Raw genomic sequence first — 9,421 nt, forward strand, 5'->3', positions numbered from 1 at the left:
GTGGTGCAATAGAGAGTATCTCAATCATTCTTGCATGTGGTGGAACATACTTTCATGCACTCTTTATCCCTAGAGTTCTTACATGTGCTATGCCAAATTCATCATCCATAGAATCAATCTCAAAACTTTCACCCATAGGCTTTTTCCCTTGTGTAATCTCTATTCTCTTTGTGCACTTCTCAATCTACCACTCCATGCACTATAATTGGCACTAGTTTCTTCATGGTCTTGAGGTCCAAACATATCCTCAACATGCTAATTTCTTTGACCATTATTCACTGCAATTTCCTTTTTATTCCCATCATTATCATTGCTCTCATAGACATACATGTCATTTATAAATTTCGATCAATACGAATACTCATACTCACTGAATCTCACATCCATGCATATACTGGATCATAATATTTTTAGCCCTTCTTCTCATTTGGATGCCCAAGGAAAATTACACAATAGATTTTGGTTCTAACTTCTTCCTCAAATAATAAAAAACATGTACATAACATATGCAACCAAACACCCTAAAGTATGCAACTATAGGTGTCCTGCCATACATCTTCTCATATGGAGACATATGATGTGTCAAAACTATAGGTGTCCTATTCATGATATAGGCTGTAGTATGTACTATATCAACCCAATAGGGCAAGGGCATGTGCATTTGATTCATCATTACCCTTGCTACTTCCACAATAATCCTATTCTTCCTTTTTGCTACACCATTTTGATGTGGTGTATACTTGCAAAGTGACCTACCTTTTGATCCCATGGTCTCTCAAATAGTAAGAGAAATTGTTTGAGATATATTATCCACCATTATCTGATCTCAATAATTTGATGTAGCCTCCAAATTGCTTTTCTACAATAGTCCTAAATTCCAAGAACTTATCAAATGCTTCACTTTTCTGTTGCAAAAAATATGCCCATGTCATCTTACTAAAATTATCAATGAAAGTGATATAGAACCTAACTTTTCCACTCAAGAAGACATTCTAACATGGACCCCAAATATCAAAATATATCATTTTCAAAGGATAGATGCTCAGTCTCCCCCTCTTTGGAAATGGGAATCTCAACTACTTGCCAAATTGTCAAGCCTCACATACATGATCATAATTTACATATCCAAAATGCGGAAGCCCACAAACCACTTGTTTAGACTACACTTGTTTCAGTCTTCGCAATTTGACATGTCCAATCCTTCTATGCCATAGTTCTACATCTTTATCTTGTATATGCATGATCATAATTTACATATCCAAAATGCGGTGTCGTACTGCTGCGCATTCGAAGTGTGGAATCCACCAAAAAGTTGTGTGTGTGACATTTGTTACTTTGTACATATTTAGTTGTTGTCTTTGCATTTTTTTTCTGCGTGGGTAGTATAGTGAAGAAAGGTTTGGTGCAAGAGGAACTTATCTGTAATGCTCTTGGTGACATGTACACTAAATGTGGCTTATTGGCAGAAGCACATTACATGTTTGAAAGGCTACCACTGCATAATTCTATTTCATGGAATGCATTGATTACAGGGTATGCAGAACATGGGCTTTGTGAGGAAGTACTAAACTGTTTCAAAGAGATGCAGATCGAAGGTATGCTTGCAGATGCTGTTACACTTGTTCTTTGTATAAAGACTTGTGGCGATAGAGCAGCTTTGGAATCAGGCTGAGAAATAAACACTGAAATAGTGAAAATTGGGTTGGAAAGATGTCTTCATCCCGGCAGCACACTGGTGGATATGTATGCCAAATGTGGGAGCTTGCTTGATGTTCAGTACACGTTTGACTGCCTGCCACAACACAATGAGTATTCTTGGAGTTCCCTTATCCTTGGCTATGTTGACATGGTGAATTTATCACATGCTTTCCAGGTCTTTCAGAAAATGCAAGATGACTGTGTTCAACCAAATAGTTACACATTCGTTGCCATGTTCAAGGCTTGTGCATAGCAGAAAGATGTGGACATGGGCTGGGCATTACATGGTGAAATAGTTTGAAAGGGTTTGGAAATGGACCTCTTCATTAGTAGCACAATGGTTGATCTATATGCAAAATGTGGCTTGCTCATGGATGCACAACAAGTGTTTGATAATCTCCCAGTCCGTGAAGTAGTTTTGTGGAATGCATTGTTTCTAGGGTATGCTGAGCATGGGCTTGCAAAAGAAGCACTCATGGGTATGATGAGTGCATTGGTAGACATGTACATCAAAGTGGCATGCTTACAGAGGCACGGCTAATGTTTCACAAGCTCCCATTACAGAATGTAGTCTCATGGACAGTGCTGATTGCAGAATATGTAGAGCATGGGTATAGTGTGAGCAAGCATTAAGTTGTTATATGAGCAGATGGAGTCAGGAAAGGTTTCTCCAGTTCCTACCACATTTGCTTGCACCTTGAAAGCATGTGGTAGTATAGGTGCTCTAGAAACAGGTCATAAAGTGCATGCCGAGATCACCAAAAGAGGCTTGGAAATGGATTGTTCTATGGCCAATACATTAATAGATACATATTGTAAATGTGGAGCAGTTGTGGAAGGCCAGTATATGTTTAGAAAGCTGCCTTCTAAAGATGTCGTGTCTTGGACTGCAATGATACAGGGTTATGGAGAGAACCATGATTGGAACATGGCGTTACAATGTTTTGAAGAGATGGAAGAGCAAAGTGTGCAGCCAAATGCTGTCACATTCACGTGTGTTCTTGCCGCATGCAGCCATGCAAGTCTTGTGGGCAAGGGACAAAAATATTTCAAGAAGATGAGAACTAAATATGGAATTGAACCAAAGTCAGAGCATTATGGTTGTTTGGTTGACCTTCTTGCTCGTTCAGGACATGCTTATGAGCCAGAGAGGTTTGCTGAAGCCATGCGGTGTCTTCCCTAGAAATGCATTGAAAGCTCTACTTAGTGCTTGCAAAATTCAGGGGGATGAAGACATTGTTATCTATGGCTGCTTGAAAGCATTTTCATAATTGAGCTCTAATCAGGTCTACGGTCGTATCAATTCTCATATCTATTACCTTTCCAATTAAGCTCCACGCAATTATCCCTGTTTACGAATCACATGTGGATAGGTGGTTTCTTAATAGTCGGTGCAGCCGCACACGCAGCCATTTGCTTGGTAAGGGACTATGATTCGACTAGTCAATATAATAATTTATTAGATCGTGTCATTCGGCACTGGAGCTTCTGAAGGGAAATCTCGGAGATTTAGGCTTCATGTTCACTCCACAGAGAAGCCGTTGGCATGGTTGGTCACCTCCTCCCAGTTGACAGGCAGGACAAAGGGAAAATCATTTCACCAGATTCCCGGACTTATGGAGGAAACGAGGTCAACCCTATCAAAGGGCTTGTTGAGCGCAGTCTGGTTGAACACGGCACAATTACGATTTGGAAGACAATGGTTCATATGTTGGCCAGTCTGAACCTAAAATTGAAGGCCGCTTTTCTGAGGGGGCCGCTTTTCTAGAGGGGAAAAAGGGGCTCAAAATAAAAAAGGGGACCTGTAGAGCTTTACCATCCTAGAGGAGAAAAAGCAGGGCATTTCGGAGCATGTTTGTCTTACCAAGAAAAAGGACAACTCAGATTGAAAAGAGATCGATGATAGAAGGTGCAAGAGGGCACAAAGGAGAGGGGCACCATCTGGTTCAGAATCTGATGCTGATGATTTCTGTAATAGAGTAGACGAAGTTCTTGGACGTGCGGGGAAAGAGGGCTTTCCTGGCATTAGGGTCTGATGATGAAGAAGCCTGCAATGCTGCCATAGCCCTGGCTTCCCACGGAAGCAGAGTAGTTTTAATAGGGGACCAGGACACCCTTAATCAGAAAGCCTAGTGAATTTTAGCATCTAGCAGCCTAATCAGGCCTCACGACATTCAAATTGTGCATTTGCATCTCCAAGATTGTAACCAGCAGTCAGTCGAAACTGTAGCTTCAGTAGCTTCTCAAATATGGGATGTCCTGGACTTTCTTTTAATCTCCTCTTCATACACAGGTCCTCTCACACCATTCCTGGATACAAGTGGGCAGCAGCTGGATGAGGCAGTAAACAAAAACTTCAAGCATTTATGCTTGATTAGCATTCCAGTAGCAAAGAGGATGCAACATAGTGGTATTGGAGGTTCTATCATATTCATGACATCCATCATAGGTACAGAACATGGCTTGTTTCCTGGTGTTTCTGTTGCAAGAGCCTCAATTGCAGCTGTCAACTATCTCACAAAATGAGCTGGACAAATACTTGGATTTTCAAGGTTTCACTCTTGTAGGTTATGGGTGCACCACTTTCATTGGCAATTCTGGAGAGTTACATGAGTCTGAGGCTACTGCAATTATAGATAATGATATTATTGTTGCTACAACTATTCTGAAGGCTGAGACATACAGAATTGTTGTCCCAGATTGGGTTCAGAATTCTCAGAAGCTACGTGAAGCTGTGGATTTGAACATAGACAATAATTACCTGTCCGAATCAAAAGATCATGTTGTCACAACAGAGTTCAGATCTTCTGATGTAAAAGAGGGAGTTGTTAAGCTAGAAAGCTACTTGCCTCATCAGTCTTTTGAAGAGTTGTTGGAATGTAAACATGAACGTTGTGGAGGTTCGCCACTGTAAGCTATTTTGGCTTTCTATTCATCTTCAGTTATTGACAGAAATAAAATAGAGACTTGACATCATTTTCTCATCTTGCTTATTCGCTTGATTGATCTTCTATCTTGGAATTTCTCAAGGACCTCTGTGGTCGTGACTTTGCTTTCGAAAACCCTTCGACATCTTTGGTGAACCCAACGTGAAAGCGTCGCATAAATTTTAGGATGGGAGATACTTCAGCATCAATTTCAGCCTCTTCTACAATTCCCGCTTTGTCCTCTACTTCAGTTCCATCATTGAGTGCTGCTTCAAGTACTTCAACGGATGATTTAAAGCAGATTTTGCAGAATATTTCTATGTATATGCAGCTTCAAAATCAGCAGACGCAATTGTATATGCAGCAGTTGCATCAACAACAGTTGTCTCAGCAAAGGCAACTATATTCGGAGCAGGAGAATGCAATCAGCGCGACTAAGGCGATTGAAGCAGTTGAGAATGAGAAGAAGCTATTTGATGGCTGTAATGTTTCAGCTTATTTGAAGACGTATGAGATCAAAATGGGATTTTTTGGAGTACCAACAGGACATATGAGTAAGTATTTACTTCGTCTTGTCACACCCGCCTTGAGGGCAAAAGTGACTGATATTTTCCTTCAAAATTTACATTGGTAAGATTTTAAGAAGGCCCTGAAAGAAGAGTATTTCCTTGAGGACGTTGGGATGGCTACACGGCGGTCATTCCGAGAGTGGGTCTACATGCCAAACAAAGGTCTAGCTGCTTCAGAGTTGATACGAGAATTTGAAGAGAGGTATAGTTAGCTTGATGCCATTGAACAAAGAGCATTGGATGTTGAGAAAGTTGAGCTTTTCTTGCAAGCTACAGATCTTGCTCTTCAGGAAGAATTAGGAGAGCTTCTTGAGGATCGCACGAAGCCTATGGGTCTTAAAACGGATTGGCAAGATGCCCAGGATGTAGTCTCGACTTTGACTAAGAGGAGGATATGGAAGACCCGCCTACAAAATGGATCTATGACACCGACGCCGTCTTCTGCTCCTATGCCTTCTTCTATCCCTGTTATTTCTTCTCTTCCTCAGCCAGTTTCTTGGCCTATGCCAGTGCCTATTGTTTCTACTCCTCCTGTTTTTCCTATTCCAAGACCGATGCCGGCTCCTTCTGCTCCAAAACCATCCACTCCATCAGTGCCTTCCTCTCTTGATGACATAATCAAAGGCATAACGAATTTGACACTGGAGTCAGTTAAAGCAGAATTGGTGGGAAAATTGAAAGAGCAGTTTGCTTTGACCATGCCTACTATTCCTTCTGGTGCTCCTACTGTACCTAGGAGTGCTCCTAGTGCACCTAGGAGAGATCGAAGATGTATTTGGTGTTATAGTATGGACCATCAGCATTGCAAGGATTGTGAATCTTTTCAGGATGCAAGGAGGAAGAATTTGGTATTTTGGGGACAAGATGGTAAGATCTAGTTGACTGAAACAGGAGCTCCGCTTGCTACCAATTTTGGGAAATGCGGAATGAAGAAATTAATGGATGACATGGCTGCGCGTACTTCTTATGTGGCAGCTAGAGGAGATGCTTCTGCATATGGAGTCTAGATTGAGAAAAGATCAGAGAATCAGTCAACATTATGGACTTATGCTATGGAGACGGCAAACAAGGAAAAAATTCAGCAAACTGTTTTGACTAGTGCAGGTTCTAGCATCAGATCTGAGACAGGTTGGGATTCGCCTACTTGGCTAAGTCTCAGGGAGCAGATGTACTTGTTGAGGAGAAGCGTAAGAGGGATAAAGAAAATCCAAATGCATCTAAAAAGACTAGAGGGGGTGAGTTTGTTACTCCACCTACTGCAGGACCGTCTTTGAGGCCAGGGCCAGAACGACAGATGGAAGATGCTCAAAAGAAAGAAAAGAGGCAAGAGCCTAGAGAGAGAAAGCAGCCAGGGTTTAGATTGATGTCTGATATTGAGACATCTACGGACATGAAGAAAATCTTTAATGACAAGATACTTGGCAGTGAGGTGACTTTTACTATTTCTGAGGTTTTGGGCATCTCGAAAAGAGAGTTTCAAGATCAGTTCCAAGAAGTCGTGAAGAGGAAAAGACATGCATTGCCTGCTACTGATACACAGGGAGTTTTGATTGGGGAGTTGGATGAGGATGAGGATGAGGTTATGGTTGAGATTGCTTCTGTTTTTCCACAGATAGAGAAGAGGGTTCAGCCTATACATTATGTTAAAACTGATGAGCCTGTCTTGATACCGCGTAGTCACTTTTCGCGGAGTCATTGGGCTAGGGTAGCTACAGAAACGATGGTAAAAATTGGAGAGAAACAGGTGCCTTATGTTGCTTTGGTGGATCATGGTTCAAAGATTAATCTCATAGTTTGTGGAGTTTATGAAAGTAATAGATGGCCTATGGATGTAGAGCATGGGTGGCGTATGAGAGCCGCCAACAACACTGCATGTGATTTGTATGATGTATGTCCTAATGTCAGGGTTTCTATTGGAGATGTAGAGGAGGATTTCCATTTCTTTGTGTAGGATTCATGCTCTTATCCCATAATTCTTGGACAGCCATTCATCACAGAGATGCGCATAGAAACAAAAGTAATGGATGATGGATCTGCTTATACATGAATTTACAGTAAAGATGATATGAGAGCAGTTCAATTTATGACTGTGTGTGTGAACCATGCTAGAAACAGGGATACTCTTAGAGATGCACCTTTACCCACTGTGAGGGATTTGAGTTTTCATTAGGTACCACTGTTTCGCAAGACGACGGTGGTACAGAGCAAAGAATATTGGAGTTCTCGCCTCCTGGCAGCAATGTTTTCTCCTCCAGTTTTGTTGAAATTTCAGCAAACAGTTCGATGAGTTATCAGAAGACTTCTAAGTTGCCTAGAGATGCCAGGCAGTACATATGCATGAAGGAGAAAAATTTGAAAAAATGTAGGTATTTTAGAGGATGATGAGCATATAGATGGGATGTATGATAGTATGATTTGTGCAGATACGATGATAGAGATGAAAAATATGCTGAAAACTGATATGCAGAGTTGTCACAGTAATATATCAGTGCAATCCCTGGACATGTTTCATGAAATTGCAGATTTTGTGTCATAGATAGAGTCAGAGGCTGAGGTGACTCAGCAAAAAGTGTTGAGTGCTGAAGAAATTCAGCAAACAGAGTTTCCGGCTGATTATGATCTGCTTACAGAGACAGAGAGGGCTGAAAACTTTCAGCCAACAGAGTTTACTGCTGAAATATTTCAGCATCCAGAGTTTAGGGCTGTTCCTATGCAATCCATAGAGTAGAGGGCTGAGGATATTCAACCACCACTAGAGTGTAGAATTGCTGATTTATAGCAAGATTTGAGTAATGCAAAGGATCATAATGAAGCTAGGGTTGACATGAAATACAAGACTATGGATAAGAAGGTGAAGCCGATAGATGTATCGCTTCCACTTGATAGTGATCAGCAAATAGAGAGGGCTGCCAAACATCCAATTTTGAGGAATCCAGAGCATATAGGCCATAAATTTTTAGCAGAGACTCTTGCTGAATTAAAAATTGGAAATGGTGACTTCTTGCTACCCACAGAGAAGCAATGCTTTTAGGAGATGCTTGAGCGACATGGAAGGGGGTTTGCTTTTTTTCCACATGAGATTGGATGTGTGAATATTGTTGCTCCTATGGTGATCTTTACTATTCATCATATTCCATGGAACCTCCGACCTATTCTAGTGCCTAAGGCACACCTGCCAAAGCTAATTGACCTGTTGAATGAGAAAATCAGGATAGGAATCCTAGAGCCGTCATCTACACCATACTCAAATAGGTGGTTTACGATTCCAAAGAAGAATGGTACTCTCCGATTTATACAGGACATGCAGCCAATAAACAGAGTTACTATCAAGAATGTTGATATAGGTCCAGTTGTGGATGAGTTTGCAGAAGCATTTGCTGGACGTGCCATTTATTCTTTAGTTGATTTGTATTCGGGATATGATCAGTTTCAGTTGGCTTTGGAAAGCAGGGACATAACCACTATGAGAACTCCTATTGGGCTTGTCAGGATGTATACCTTGCCTCAAGGTGCCACTAATTTTGTTGCACATATGATGAATGCCATGCAAAAGGTCCTTCGTGATTACATACCTCAGCTTACCATGCCTTTTTTGGATGATGTGCCCATTAAGGGGTGTGCAGAAGAAGAGAAGAATGAGAGTTTAAATGAGCAGGGATGCAGATATTTTGTGGCTGATCATATTTTAGCTTGTGAAAAGATTTTGGCCAGGCTAGAAGAAGTGAACTTGACACTATCAGGGCAAAAATCTGTTTTTGGAGTAAATGAGGTTGTCATTGTTGGACATATGTGTGGGTATTATGGCAGGAAACCCTCACCTGAGAAGGTGGATGCTATAGGCAAGATTACGAAGTATTGTTCTACCACTTCAGAGGTACAGAGATTCATTAGAGCTTGTGTATTTTATATGATTTGGATACCCCATTTTGCACACATAGCAGATTGTTTATATAAGCTGCTTTGAAAGGGGCAGAAATTTTATTGGGATGAGAGCCACACTAGAGCCATGCGGAAATTGAAGGAGTTATTGCAAATTGCTCCTACTCTCAGGAAAGTGGATTATAATTGTAGAAGGCCTATTGTATTGACAGTTGACACTAGTCCAATTGGCATAGGTTGGGCTGTGGGTCAAGATGATGCAGATGGAAACATGTATGCTATTCGGTTTGGGGCGAAAGTCCTAAACGAGAGACAGAGGAGATATCCGCAAATCAAGAGGGAATTACT

General features: G+C 41.2%; 1 pseudogene; it reads left to right on the forward strand.

The window, feature by feature from the left end:
* The first annotated feature begins 2,347 nt into the window (after nt 1-2,347).
* Nucleotides 2,348-2,881, forward strand: LOC148011513 (pentatricopeptide repeat-containing protein At4g16470 pseudogene; annotated as a pseudogene).
* Nucleotides 2,882-9,421: the final 6,540 nt, after the last annotated feature.

Source organism: Lygodium microphyllum, chromosome 28, assembly GCF_053477565.2.
Source record: "Lygodium microphyllum isolate KBCC chromosome 28, Lygodium_microphyllum_v1.1.10, whole genome shotgun sequence".
NCBI lineage: Eukaryota > Viridiplantae > Streptophyta > Polypodiopsida > Schizaeales > Lygodiaceae > Lygodium > Lygodium microphyllum.